The following is a 15,214-nucleotide window of genomic DNA, read 5'->3' on the forward strand; positions in this document are numbered from 1 at the left end:
GGCCTCTGTGGTATCTGCTGGTTCTTGAGCCTGAGGACAAAGGTTCTTTCAGAATCTTTTATGAAAGGTAAATATTCAACTCTGGGTGCAGAGGACTGGTGACAATTCAGAATTCCTGCTTGCAAGCACCTCCTATTTCTTTTTTTTTTTTTTTTTTTTTTTTGGTTTTTCGAGACAGGGTTTCTCTTTATAGCTCTGGCTGTCCTGGAGCTCACTTTATAGACCAGGCTGGCCTCGAACTCAGAAATCTGCCTGCCTCTGCCTCCCGAGTGCTGGGATTAAAGGCGTGCGCCACCACGCCCGGCTCCTCCTATTTCTAAGATGGAAAAATACCTGTAGATTGCTTGCTCATTGCCCCTTCAATATGACAGTGGCCTCCTATTTCTAAGATGGAAAAATACCTGTAGATTGCTTGCTCATTGCCCCTTCAATATGACAGTGGCTTCACTTCATTGCCATGTACTCATATATTAATAAACAATATAAAAAGGAATTTGTGTAAGTCAGGAACTACATATGATTAAGACTCTAAAATGAGCACATTTTTAAAAGGGAGAAAGTGCCAAAGGCAAGAGGGAAAAGAAGTGGAGAAAGGAAAAGTAAAAAATAAAAATACAAGTGTTAAAAATACTATGTTGATAAGACAGAGTACTGCTTTTCCAGAAGACCTGAACCCCTTTCACCACATAACTATAACAACTATAACTATAACTATAAAACTATAACTCCACATCCAGGGGATCTGAATTCCTCCTCTGACCTCCACAGGCATCTGCACTTATGTGTATGCACCCACATTCAGACCCCACACCTAGACACAGAATTTAAAATAAACCTAAGTTCAGGTGTTTTGTTTTGTTGTTTGGTTGGTTTTGTTGTCAGGTTGTTTGGTTGTTTGGTTGGTTGTTTTGTGCTGTACTGGATGAAGCAGAGCTGTAAGGAAAGAGAATTGACTTTTGTAGGGTAAATTCTGTGTTCCAGACAATACATTTGATAAATAAACTGAAGCAATTGAGTGGCCAAAGGGGAAAGATAACAGAAGAATAATCGTGAGAGAGCAGATTCTCATTCTGGGTGGTGTGGGAGCTTCTGCTTCAGGGATTGAAATGGGTTTTATTTAGTTTATAGGCTTTTGAGGATGCAAACATAAGAGTGTTGTTTTCCTGAGACACCTGGGAAGGGGAGAGCAATATTAACTCAACTGTAGGAGAAAGTTATGATCCCAAAAGATACTTTTTAAAGAAGTGCTAAAGTTTGGGGCCTCAGGGTCAATGTCCTAAACGTTAAATAGTCTCTCCTCTCCATTATTAGCAGAGAAAACATTTGCACTGCTGGTATGGAGGAAGCTTACATCAACCCACCCCCCACCCCCAAAAAAGAAAAAAGACAGAGGAGTTTGTACAGGTAAAGCGCCTGCTGAGTCTCACTTCCTAGAGCAAAAGTAAAGAATCATAGAGATTTGCCTCGACGTTTTCTTTTTTAGTTTGCTTGGTGACTAGACCCTACCTTTGAGAATCTCTAGCTTTATACTCAATAGAGCTCACTTTTAGGGATGGCACTGGCATTGGGAAATACCCTTTGTATGCTAACTCAGTTTCTGTGATCTATTTTAAACAGTTCTTTTCAGGTGACAGGAAAAGATAATCAAGACATTGAGGCCAAGAAGTTCCCTGTTGTTAGGATATAGAGATTGAGAGCCATCCATAGGTAAATGTTAGAGTTAGTACTTATCCAAAAGCAATTAACCATAATAAAGTTACAAAGTCATTCAAAAGGAAGGAAAGTGACTTGATAAGCAATTCATAACAGGATCTATGGTGGAGATCTCTTGTTGTATGCTCAGAAAAAGAAAATCTAGGACTACCTAGGCTTTGTGGCATGTCTTCTCGGTTGCCAGTCAGAGCTTTACATGAGTGAACTGCTCTTTCTTAATTTGTTATTAGCATTTGCCTTAACCAGTGAGCACATCACATCCACCTGAAAGAAATTCAGATGGCCAACAGCATATGTGTGTTCTTGTGAATGTGTGTTCTGAGTCCCATCACATGACCTGGTGCAGAGTAAACTACCAAAAGCACAGAAGTTTTATAAAGTTATATTCACAGCAGCAGATGTTCCATGATGCTCTCCCTAAAATGACAGCTCTGTCTTTGGCTGATGAGCAAGTAAACTCTGGAAGACCCATGATGTTAAAAACATCTCATTAATGATGAAATTTAAGTTCAGTCTAGTATAGCACAGATTTGCTGTTAACCCCACCACAGTCCAAAAAGAAGAGTCACAGGGAAAACATCTAAGAGGGAGAAAAATAACTATACATCACTGAAACTATGAAGGGTAGGGGTGGGGATTCAAAGAATCAGAACCATGGATTCTTGCTTTACTCAAAACTTATTCTTATTTCTTTGACCAGAAAACCTCTACTGAAGTCCTGGATATTTTTCTGAGTACATTAGTTGCTCTGAACTTGAAATCAGTAGCTTCCTATTAAGCGGCCACTTTCTTATCATAGCACCATTGTTATTGGGCCAGAGAGATGGCTCAGCAGGTAAAGGCACTTTTGATGTGAATTAAATCCCTAGAATCCACACAGTGGAAGAAACCTAACTCACCCAAGCTGTGTTTTGACCTCCAAATGTACATTATGGCACAAATGCATATACATACATGTATTTGCACACACCCATGCACATGTGTGCATGCACCCCCACACATACAAACACACAAATAAATGTGATTTTAAATTTTTTTAGAAAGAATCATTGATATCAAAAAAGATCTATTTCTCCCACAGACAAGACTTCTGAGCACAATCCCTTAGACACCAAATGAACTGGAAACTGTGTGGTCTAATAATATCACAGATGTGAAGAAAGGATTCCTTCTCACTAACTGATCCCAGTGACAACTCACCAACCTGGACTCTCTTGGTTCACAGGAGTGATGAAAAGATTTTGGAAGAATTTAGTTACAGTTTCAAAAGGGAATGATGCTACTGAGAGGTAAATGAAAACATTTATGCACAACTAAATTCTCCAGAGGTAAGTAGGGTGGAGTGATCTCTCTCCATCCCCATTCTCACACAAGGGATATGACTAACAATATGTTGTTTCCCTTGGGGGGGGGTTGTATTTTGCATGTCTTAATAACCTATAGACATTGTGTCCCTGGAAGGTTCATCCAGAGACAAGTCAGGCAGACTGTTGAGGCAGAATTCTTAAATGACTTAGAGTGTTACTATAGTTTTAGTATCATTTAATCAGTTTACATAAACTTGTACCAATCCTATATGAATAACATTATCAGGTTCTAGAGTCTTGATACTGAAGAAGAAACTTTGTAATTTGGGTTTCAGTTATTCCTTTGCTTTTTCCAGCCCCTTTCACTGACAGTTCCTCAGTTTTCAAATACACACAAATCACAAAATTCAATTGAGATAGTGATTGCATAGAAACAATATACCAATAGAGAAATATTTGATAACTTTATCTTATGAAATACTTATACTATAAATTTTAAAAATGCATTTCATCCTCAGTGGGATTCTTTTCCTACTGATTTACACAGTAACAGATTATAATCTCTATATCTACTTAAAATAAAAATACCTTTTATTGTATAAAGATTATATAAGTATTCTTTCTATAGATGGTATTAAAAAAAACAGCACAGGTCTGGAGAGGTGGCTCAGTGGTTAAGAGCACTGGATCTCAAGAAGAAAGAAGACCAAAGTGTGGACACTTTGCCCCTTCTTAGAATTGGGAACAAAACACCCATGGAAGGAGTTACAGAGACAAAGTTTGGAGCTGAGACAAAAGGAGACAAAAGGATGGACCATCTAGAGACTGCCATATCCAGGGATCCATCCCATAATTAGCCTCCAAACGCTGACACCATTGCATACACTAGCAAGATTTTGCTGAAATGACCCTGATATAGCTGTCTCTTGACTGTGCCAGGGCCTAGCAAACACAGAAGTGGATGCTCACAGTCAGCTATTGGATGGATCACAGGGCCCCCAATGGAGGAGCTAGACAAAGTACCCAAGGAGCTAAAGAGATCTGCAACCCTGTAGGTGCAACAACATTATGAACTAACTAGTACATATACATATGTCTCTAGCTGCATATGTATCTAAAGATGGCCTAGTCGGCCATCAGTGGAAAGAGAGGCCCATTGGTCGTGCAAACTTTATATGCCCCAGTACAGGGGAACGCCAGGGCCAAAAAGTGGGAGTGGGTAGGTAGGGGAGTGGGGGGAGGATATGGGGGATTTTTGGGATAGCATTGGAAATGTAAATGAGGAAAATACCTAATGAAAATATTTTAAAAAGGAAAAAATAAAAAATAACGTCCTGTCTTATCTAATAAATAAATAAATAAATAAATAAATAAATAAATAAATAAATAAATAAAAGAGCACTGGATCCTTTCAGAGGAGCTGTGTTCAAACCTCTGTGCCCACATGAGGAATCACAAGCACCTATACCTCCAGCCCAAAAGGCTCTGATGTCTTCTTCTGGCATTTGTTTGCCCCACAAACATGTGGTGCACACATTCAGGATAAACATCTATAAAATGGAAATAATTAAATAAATAAATAAACCATAGCATACTCCATGGTGTAAAACAACAGAAATGCATTATATGGCTTTGCTATTCAAAAGTCCAGAGTTTTAATGCAAGAGGTAAAATGTTGAAAAAAGCTAGTTTTCTTTGTGGAACCTATAAAAATTAATTTGCTTGCTTTTTCCAAGTGCTTCCATTGTGTCTTCAAAGTCATAAACATTACTATGTTCCTTCTTGGCATTTAAAAAACATGTATTTGTTTACAGCTTCGTATGTATAACTGCATCTTTATTACCGTTGTCTATCTCTCTCTCCTTCAACTCTTCCCATGCCCCCTCTCACTCTTAAGTTCATGAACTCATTTTTATTATTGTCACATTTCCCTGTCCACATTGGCTCATCAACTGGTAATATCATTATGCCAGTTTTGATCAGAAAACTGCATTGTTGAAATTTCACGAATGTGCTTTCCCTGTCATGTCTAGGGGAAACCATTTAGAAGCAGATATACTGGAAGTGAGCCTCTTATACGTTACTCCTGTCTTTATATCAAATTCAAATTGTTCTTTGATTCTCATCCTCTGACTTTCTTTCCAGTATTTAACAAACCTTGTGATTGCACTCAAGAAGTTTTAATAAAACAAGATAGTCACCCCATTAGAGTGTACTAATTTGGTTTATATAATTATATTTGAAATTCAGACCATTAAAAGTGATAGACAAATGAAAATAGGTTTAAGGGTTGGTAAAATGGCTCAGCGGGTAAGAGCACTGATTGTTCTTCCTAAGGTGCTGAGTTCAAATCACAACAACCACATGGTGGTTCAAAACCACCTGTAATGAGATCTGACGCCCTCTTCTGGTGTGTCTGAAAACAGCAACAGTGTACTTAATAATAACAAATAAATCTTTGGCCAGGCAGTGGTGGTATACGCCTTTAATCCCAGCACTTGGGAGGCAGAGACAGGTGGATTTCTGAGTTCGAGGCCAGCCTGGTCTACAGAGTGAATTCCAGGACAGCCAGGGCTGCACAGAGAAACCCTGTCTCAAAAAACAAGCAAGCAAGCAAGCAAGCGAGCGAGCGAGCGAGCGAGGGAGGGAGAGAGAGAGAGAGAGAGAGAGAGAGAGAGAGACAGACAGACAGACAGACAGACAGACAGACAGACAGACAGAAAGAAAGAAAGAAAGAAAGAAAGAAAGAAAGAAAGAAAGAAAGAAAGAAAGAAATCTTTGGGCCAGAGCAAACAGAGACTGAATGAGTGAGGCCAACCGGAGTGAGCGGGATTGACTAGAGCAAACAGAGGTCCTAAAATTCAATTCCCAACAACCACATGAAGGTTCACAACCATCTGTACAGCTACAGTATACTCATATACATAAAATAAATAAATAAACCTTTTTAAAAAAGAAAGAAAATAGATTTAAATTTTTCTTTAAATATGTATCTGATGGAGGATGGATATGCAAAATCTATTTTAAAATACTCAATTCAATGATTTGAGTTATGCAAGGTAGCCTAGAGAAAAATGAGAAACATCTTGAACAACTATTCATGAAGAAAATATTATAGCCAATATGTGCATGTTAAGGGTCCTGTTACAAATTCAACCATATATAAATAAGTCTTGATTTAAAAGCTATATATACCTCTAAAATGCAATACTGAAATGACTTAAAATTCAAGTCTTGTCAGGAATGTTAAGGACAGAAAACATGACGGAAGAGGAGATGGAAAGTATGTAAGAGCTGGAGAAAGTGGTGGAATGTTAAGGGATGTTCTCTACAGAGTTGTAGTGGTTTGAATATGCTTGGCCCGTGGGAGTGTTACTGTTAGAAGATGTGGCCCTGTGTGAGGAAGTGTGGTGCTGGGGGTGGGGGTGGGGGCACCTTGGTGGTATCCTGCTATGCTCATGCTTCACTCATTGCAGAGGAGACCCTTCTCCTAGCTGCTTGAAGAAAGGAGTCTTCTCTTGGCTGCCTTCGGATCAAGATGCAGAATACTCAGTCCTCCTCCAGGACCATGCCTATTTGGACATGCCTGGATGCTGCCATGCTTCCTGCCATGATGATAATGAACTGAACCTCTGAAACTGTAAGCCAGCCCCAATAAATATTGCTTCTTGTAAGAGTTGCCTTGATCATGGTGTCTCTTCACAGCAATGGAAATACTAAGTCAAGAGTATGATATGGTCATGGCTACTGAAGAACACTTTATTCTGTGAACTCTGCTTCTGTTCTGTTCTGTTCTGTTCTGTTCTGTTCTGTTCTGTTCTGTTCTGTTCTGTTTGGGGACACTCATGAACTGTCAACACCAGTGATTACCTACATGGGACTGAACCTATCAACATTCAGTCATAGAGGTGGGAAGAGTTCACAGGCTCATCAATTCCTGAGAATTTGTAGGCATTTCCTTGTTAGTTGCTAGGGAAGTGAAATAATTTTTTCAGTGGTGTAGATGCTGATGAGGATCCTGTAAGAAACCCTAACCTGTGAAAATAGAAAGAGACTAGAAATCAACAGGAAGCAGGCAGGGATATGAAAGGGAAATGGAGAGAGTGCACACAGTCAAAATACATTTTACATAAGAGAGAGAAAATATCATAATATTATCTATAATTATATATAATTAATATATTCTGTAACAAAGGATTTCAACCTTTAGGCAAATTCTCAAGAAAAATAATATATTTACAAGAAGAGTTATACATGTATGTTTATAATATATCTTTTTTGATAATATCTAAAATGCCAAGACTCTCTAATTTATCATAGAATCATAAATAAACTCATTGCATATGGTCATACAAAGGAATACTAATCGATAATAAAATGGAACAATTCATCAATACATATAAGATTTTGTAATATATGAGTGAAGAACAAAAGTACTAAGTTAGTTGAAAGAAGCCTTACAAAATGGAGTTTATATGGTTGGACTCTTCTTTTTTATTGAAAACAGATTTTTCATACAATATATTCTAGTTATTGTTTCCCCTCCAGTAACTCCTCTCAGTTCCTCTCCACCTACCCTTCCATACACCACATTTCTGTCTCTTGTTAGAAAACAAATAGACATCTAAAGAATAATAATCAAATAAAACAAACTAAAACCAATTAGAATAGGACAAAGGAAAGAGAAAGAAAAGGGCCAAAGAAAAGGCACAAGAAACACATATATACACAGAGACATATATGTTCACACTCACAGGAATACCATAAAAACATAAAGTAAAACCCATAATATACACAAAGATCATACAGTATGGACATATTGATTTTATTCCAGAGATACAAGATTTGTTAAACATAAATAAATGCAATCTAGTGCATAAATAGACTGAGAACATAAACCATGTAAGCCTCCATTGATTCAAAAAAGGCCTTTGACAAAATTTAACACCCCTTTTTGAAAGAAAAAAAGCCTTAAGTAAACTAGGATTTGAAAGAATATCCCGCCATGTAATAAAGGCTATATATGATAGCAAACATTGTATTAAATATCCTAAAATTGAAAGCATTTCCTCTAAAATTTGAAATAAGTTTCCTAGCTCATTGGCTCTTCCAGCCTAGGCAGCAATAGGAAGGACTCTGTATTAGGATGAGTCCCTGAGACATCCCAGCAGAGTCACCAGCTACCCAAGTAGGCATCAGTCTGTGTCACAGTTTATGTAGTAAGATAAAGTAGAAATATTAAAGGTAGTCTACAATTTGAAACCTGAAATTATGACCATCAGGTTAAGTTTTATTGCTTTTACTTAGCTTACTAATAAGAATTTAAAACCCCACAGAAATTGTTAGTTTGATAATTGGTGGTATCTTCATTATACATAATTCTGTCTATTTTATTTTTATATGTTCAGATATTTTTATTTGCATGTACAAATAAGTTTATTGCCTGCATATACAAGTAATATCCTTGATCATATTCATAATAGCTATTAGTGCTTCAGCTATATTGCATTTTTCAGTACCTACTATAATAGGACTGTTGGGCTCTTGTGGAGATTAATTGCATTTCTATACTGGTGTCTGGGTTCCTGAGTTTGGTATTATTGTAACTCTAGATGCTAATATATGGTCTTGTCTTTGTTGAGTGGGTGTTTTGTTCCTTGGTTTCTGTTACCCTCTCTCAATCTTAGGAGAGTGTGGTGACTATAGGTTGCCTGGTAGTGAGTGCTTCTGAGTTTCTACCAGGTGTGGCCACTGGAGTTTCCAGGTAGAATATGTTTCTTGATACTTGGAGATGGCAGGAAGGGGTGGATGTGGACTAGAGGGAGGGAGTGGGAACATCTAAGAAGGTCTCCAAGAGGAAGAAAAACTGGGTTTGCCACAAGGAACTTTTGAGTCCCTGGGGAATGAGGGCAGGGAGGCAGGACAGGTTTCATGTGTGTGGTCTGCTATAGGTCTGGGGATGAGATTGGGAAACTGAAACTGGAGAGGAGGAAAAAGAATGAAGAATGCTTACTTGATTCCCAGTCTTCCTGGCCAGCCAGTTCCCAGATAAAATGAGTAACTCTGAGTATCAGCACCTGACTCAAAAATAAAGAATAAGGAAGGATGGGCCTTGGAGGATCTGAGGATTCCCAAGGGAATGGAGGCAGAGATGAAGAAGCAGCCAGCAGGTAGTTAAGACTGAGAAATAGGAATTCGGGTACAGGAAGGATTGTGAAGATGGCCTACACAATTCTAAGGCCAGCATTACTACCTGGCTTCCAGAAAGAAAGTGCATCTTTTGTTGATGGCTGAGACCAAGAGATGGGTTGAGTATCATCAGGTCTCAAAATATCCCTTTTTCCAAAGTTTAGCATTTAGACAAAGACAGCATTCTCTCAGGAACTTGAAGATAGTCCCTACTTGCTAAACTCAAACATTCTCTTTATTGATGGCAAAAGGGATATGTGTCTCTTCAATTAAGGTATGACTGTTGTGTGTATCATACCAAAGTGCTTCCTAGCCTCTAGGCCTCCTCAGCAAGTACCAGTTGCAGAGTCATCCTGATTGGCATACTCCAGCACTACCTTAAACCATGCCAGCCCATGGGCTTCACTTCCTTATGCCTATAATCACTGTACTTGGGAGTTTGAGGTAGAGGTATTGCTAGGAGTTGGAGATCATCCTACACACTTGGTCAATTCTAGCCCAGTCTGGAATAGAATGAAACCCTGCCTCAGAAACAAACCCAAACCAGGTCTTCATCTTTAACAAGTTTTAGCCAATGCCTTTTCTGTTCTCTTCCTAAGGCCTTCTTGGATTAGTGATACATCCGACTCTAACATCATGCTGTAACTACATTAACTACTTTGCCAAAACGTTTTCTGAAAAACTGTTTTAAAAAAATTGTGAAAGGATTTTATGAAATTATTATCAATTCAGGTAGATAGGAGCATCATAACACTGTCTGACAACAATTGTCTTCAGAGCAAGAACAGTAGAATCTCTTGACTTCATAAAGATATAAAGTTTGGGCTGGGAAGCATTAGTCTAGTATTCACAAAGTCATGGATTTAATCCCTAAAAGTGTGATGACTAAACTCAAACAACAACAAACATCCGTGGTTGCATCACTGAGAAGGCTAAGAGAGGAGATCAGACATCAGGCAGGGATATACTCCGAGACTCTATCTTAAAAGAAGAGAAAAAAGGAAGAAAAACAATTATGTTTAAAAATTAAATTAAGTGACATATTGGTTTAAATGTCACACATTATGTCACGTTTTAGTATATCTGAGAATATAAGGAACAAATTAGCAGGTGTTGCTTTGTTGAAGACAGTGGGTCATTGAGAGCAGGCTTTAAAGTTTCAATAGATTGTGGACATTCCCAAAGTTTCATTTCCCCATTCCTACCTCTCTCCCTGGTTAATGTTTGTGTCTCAAGGTATGATCTCTCACCTCCTGATTCAATGCTTTTTTCTTGAGGATTCTCTAGAACAATGCTTCACAGTCTTTTCCACATGTTATGGTGCCTCGCAACCATAAAATTATCTTTATTGTTATTTCATAACTATAATTTTGCTGCTGTTATAAAGCAGACTGTAAATATATTTGGAGATAGAGGTTTAACAACAGGGCTGCAACCCATGGATTGAGAACTGCTTCTCTAGAGGAATAGAACTTATAGGATGGCTCTATATGGGGCGGGGGCAGTATTAGAGTGGCTTACAGGCCAACCAATCTGATAATAGCTATCTATCAATGGAATTCAACTATCCAGTAGTTGTTCAGTCCACAAATCAGGATTTCTCAACTAGTCTCCAACATATGTCAGAATGACAGTGAAGGAATGGACTTGCTAGAAAAAGCTAGAGACAGCAAGGTTGCTTAATCCATGCCATTTCTACAGGATGCCAGCAGATGGTGTGGTCCAGATCAAAGATGGAAAGATCTAAATTAAAGGTGGATCTTCCTACCTCAAAGACTTTGATTAGAAGGGGATAATTTAAGAAAAATATATCACAGGTGTACCCAGTCAATGAGTTTTAGTTAATTCCAGGCGAACTGAAGTGGAAAATGAAGAATACCCTTCACCAGCACAGCACAATGAATCCCTGCTTACTGCCATGTTGACCTCTGTGGTGGTCATGAACTCTACCTCCTTTATGCTGTAAGCCTGAAAATAAGGTGCCTCGGTCATGGTGTTTATAACAGTATGATTATTAGACGAAAACTGTCCAATTGGCTCATAGGGAGTAGTACTATTAGGAAGTGTGAACTTGGAGTAGGTATGGCATTCTTGGAAGCAGTGTGTCTGTGGGTTGTGAGATTTGGGGTTTCAGAAGCTCAAATCAGGTCCAGTGGCTTACTCTCCTACTAATGATTGCTGAGCCAGGTATAGAGGTCTCAGCTGCCCCTCCAGTATGATGTCTGCCTGAATGCCATATGCTTCCTGCCATAATGATAATGGATTAGATCTCTGAACTGTAACAAGCCCTACATGAATGTATTCCTTTATAAGAGCTGCCATAGTCATGGTGTCTCTTCAAAACAATATAAACCTTAATTAAGACACACGCATAGAAGAGTAACTAAGATAGACTACTTGCAGGAGCCACCACACCTCGTTATATACACTTCTGAGGACCATCCCAGTCCTCCATGCTTGATAGACAAGCACTATGTCAACTGAACCTCATTCTCAGCTCTATAGATTTCCCCCTTCTAATTCAGGTAGTGCTGAGTCACTATATAGGTGTTCAATACACCTCTAAGCCAAATAGGAACCTCCAAGTCATTCTGGTGAGGGACTCGTGGAAGGGGAGTAAATGAATGGATGGATCAAATCAACACTGTGAAATGACTAGGTATGTTCAGCTACAGAATACATAACCTGGAGGAGACCATGGAGCAGCTGGAGAGCCCTCTGCAGCTCACTGTTCTATCTGCTGTGAGGGTAGTGAGGTGTTTCTGCCTGGTCCCTGCTGGGTGGGAAATCTTGCTTGTGTGGCAGCTTCCCTGAACTGCAACTTCCTTCCTGTTCTCATCCTGCAAGAGTCCAGCTCCAACCTCAAAGGAACACCGCAGTTTTCTGTTCCTAGCTTTGTTTTTTCTTCCCTTTGGGCCACACCTGCTGAAAGACCCACAACGTGAGGACTCTGACTCAGGAGAGGCGACACCCCAAATCACTCATGAGAAACGGTCTTGATGCAAACTGCAAGAGGACTTTTTATTCCAGACATGTTCTGGGGCCCACAGTTGTACACCACAGCAGGGGTGGAGGACTGCAGACCATGAGTACGGAATTAGGACAGCTTTTAGGGGGGGTTACAACAAAACCCCTGCTTTGCAAACCAATCATGTCATTGCATCAAGAGCCTGCGTAGTGCGGGCCAATCGATTTGTACCACTCCATAGTTTGTAGGCCCATCATTTTAAATCAGCAAGCCTGCATTCCAGGGGGCCAATCAGTTTCCTATAGCCGCATTTGCACGGGTTCCTGGGTGGGGTCGGCAAAACGCAGTTTCAATGTGTAATTTTTTTCTTCTATGGTGCAAGCGGTTTACAGAGGCTAGATAAGCGGTTAGTCGACTCATATCCTGTTATCTTACTAGGCCAGGATCACGTATTCACAGAAAGTGGAGCCCTGGTGCAGCAAGAAGTGTAACCTTTTACCTATACTCTGGCAGGGAGCAGGGTCTGGAATTTGTGGTATTTAGGGCTTCTTGGGAAGCTGGAGTTGGGACTGTATTTTCTATCTTTTCACTGCCACCAAGGCAAAACCCAGCCAGGAGCTCAGGTGCAGAAGCCCATGGGGAAGGCTTTCTTTCCAGATTTACACAGGGTCAGTAACTTATTGGTTGATTGTATCATGAGTCTGAACAAGTGATATAAAAAGTTCCTGTAGCTCTGAAAATATCCCAAGTTACTGGAAGGCAGAGCTGACCTAAAGCAACGGACTCCCTCTGGTAGTAAAACCCCAGTTAACGATGTAGCACCACCCCATTGGTTGGTAGTTCTATAGTTTCTTTTCCTCAGTTCCAGCCCTCAAGGTCATAGCCTTCATTTCTCTACTGGCTCCCCAGAGGACCAGCACAGTTGGCTGAATCATCAGGACTTAGACTCTGGCCTGTGTTTGCTCCTCTTCACAGATCGTGACTCTCTTGGTTGGTACCTGAAGATGTAAGCCAATTTTCAACTGCAGTTTGGAGGAATTTAGAAGAAGACACACAGTCTTTGCTCTGGTGAGTTTAAGTTGAAGGTAAAAAGCAGGAGGGGGTTGGAGGGGAACTGCTGGCTTCCTGCTGAGTATTATGGGGATGAGAGCCAGAGACAGGGTGGCCTTAAGAAAAACAGCTTTCATGGTCTGTCTGGAGAGGTCCAGTTATTTTTCCAAACAAACTTCAGTCTTATGAGTTGCAGCCTGAATCTCTGCTCCAACACAGACACTGCTCTCCCTGCAAAGAAGTAGTACAGCCAAAGAGGGGTTTGAAAACAAAAGGTTATGATTTCTCTGAGTAATAGTAGATTTACCCATGATTCTAAGGGCTTATTTCCTTTGATCTTTGTCTTTGATTGTAAGTCTTGAACTCTCTGCAGCTTCCTATTAATGTACTTGTACTATGAAACAGCCTGAAGTCTGTAGGGAATTCCCAATGTCACTTAAAAGTCATTATCATTGCTGCCCTTTCCCTTGGGCCATATGTGCTACTCTAATCAAGATCATCCCATGCTAGTAATTCCAGCTACCCAGAAACCTGTAACAGGAAGATCCAAAGTCCAAGGACCTAATGAAACAAAGTCTAAAGAAGACAAAATGGCCAAGAGGTGTAGCTTATTGAGGTGCAATTAGTGGGCTGTAAGAGCACTTGCAAGATTGTACCACACCCTCATTCAATCCCAAGGAAAGTGACAGTGGATGCGGTGAAAGGAGGAGAGAGAGTGAGTGAGGAAGAGAGAAAGACAGAAAAAGAGACAGAGACAGAGAGAGAATAGTGGAGGAGCACTCTCAAGAACTGACAGCTTTAGGGGGCTTTGGGGATAGAGTTTGAAATGTAAATGAGTGTTCTTTTGTGATTGGGTTACTTCACTCAGGATGATATCCTCCAGATCCATCCATTTGCCTAAGAATTTCATGAATTCATTGTTTTTAACTGCTGAGTAGTACTCCATTGTGTAAATGTAACATTTTCTGTATCCATTCCTCTGTTGAGGGACATCTGGGTTCTTTCCAGCTTCTGACTATTATAAATAAGACTGCTATGAACATAGTGGAGCATGTGTCCTTATTACAAGTTGGAGCATCTTCTGGGTATATGCCCAGGAGTGATATGAACTCACTGATAAGTGGATAATAGCCCAGAAACTTAGACTGCCCAAGACACAACAAAACACATGAAACTCAAAAGGAAGACCAAAATGTGGATACTTCATTCCTTCTTAGAATGGGGAACAAAATACCCATGGAAGGAGTTACAGAGACAAAGTTCAGAGCTGAGACAGATGAAAGGACCATCCAGAGACTGCCCCACTTGGGGATCCATCCCATATACAACCACCAAACCCAGATACTATTGCATATGCTAGCAAGATTTTGCTGACAGGACCCTGATATAGCTCTCTCTGGTGAGGCTATGCCAGTACCTGGCAAATACAGAAGTGAATGCTCACAGTCATCTATTGGATGGAACACAGGGCCCCTAAAGAAAGAGCTAGAGAAAGTAACCAAGGAGCTAAAGGGGTCAGCAACCCTATAGGAGGATCAACAATATGGACTAACCAGTACCCCACAGAACTGTGTATCTAGTTGCATATGTAGCAGAGGATGGCCTAGTTGGCCATCAAAGGGAGGAGAGGGCCTTGGTCTTGCGAAGATCATATACCCCAGTACAGGGGAATGCCATGGCCAGGAAGTGGGAATGGGTGGTTGGGGAGCAGGGTGGGGGTGGGGGGAGGGTATAGGAGACTTTGGGGATAACATTTGAAATGTAAATGAAGAAAATATCTACTAAACAAATGTATTTTTAAGAAGAAAAGAAAAGAAGAAATGTAAATGAAGAAAATATCTAATTAAAAATGCCATAAAAAGTATGAAAAATGACAAACATGTTTAATTATCAATCAATCAATCAATCAATAAATATTGCTAGCTATTTTTAAAGAAAAGAAGTGACAGCTTTTCTATTCTTGTATAACCCAAGCTGACCTCATGGA

This window comes from Mus caroli, unplaced genomic scaffold (assembly GCF_978045245.1).
Source record: "Mus caroli unplaced genomic scaffold, Mus_caroli_1 scaffold_8, whole genome shotgun sequence".
Lineage (NCBI taxonomy): Eukaryota > Metazoa > Chordata > Mammalia > Rodentia > Muridae > Mus > Mus caroli.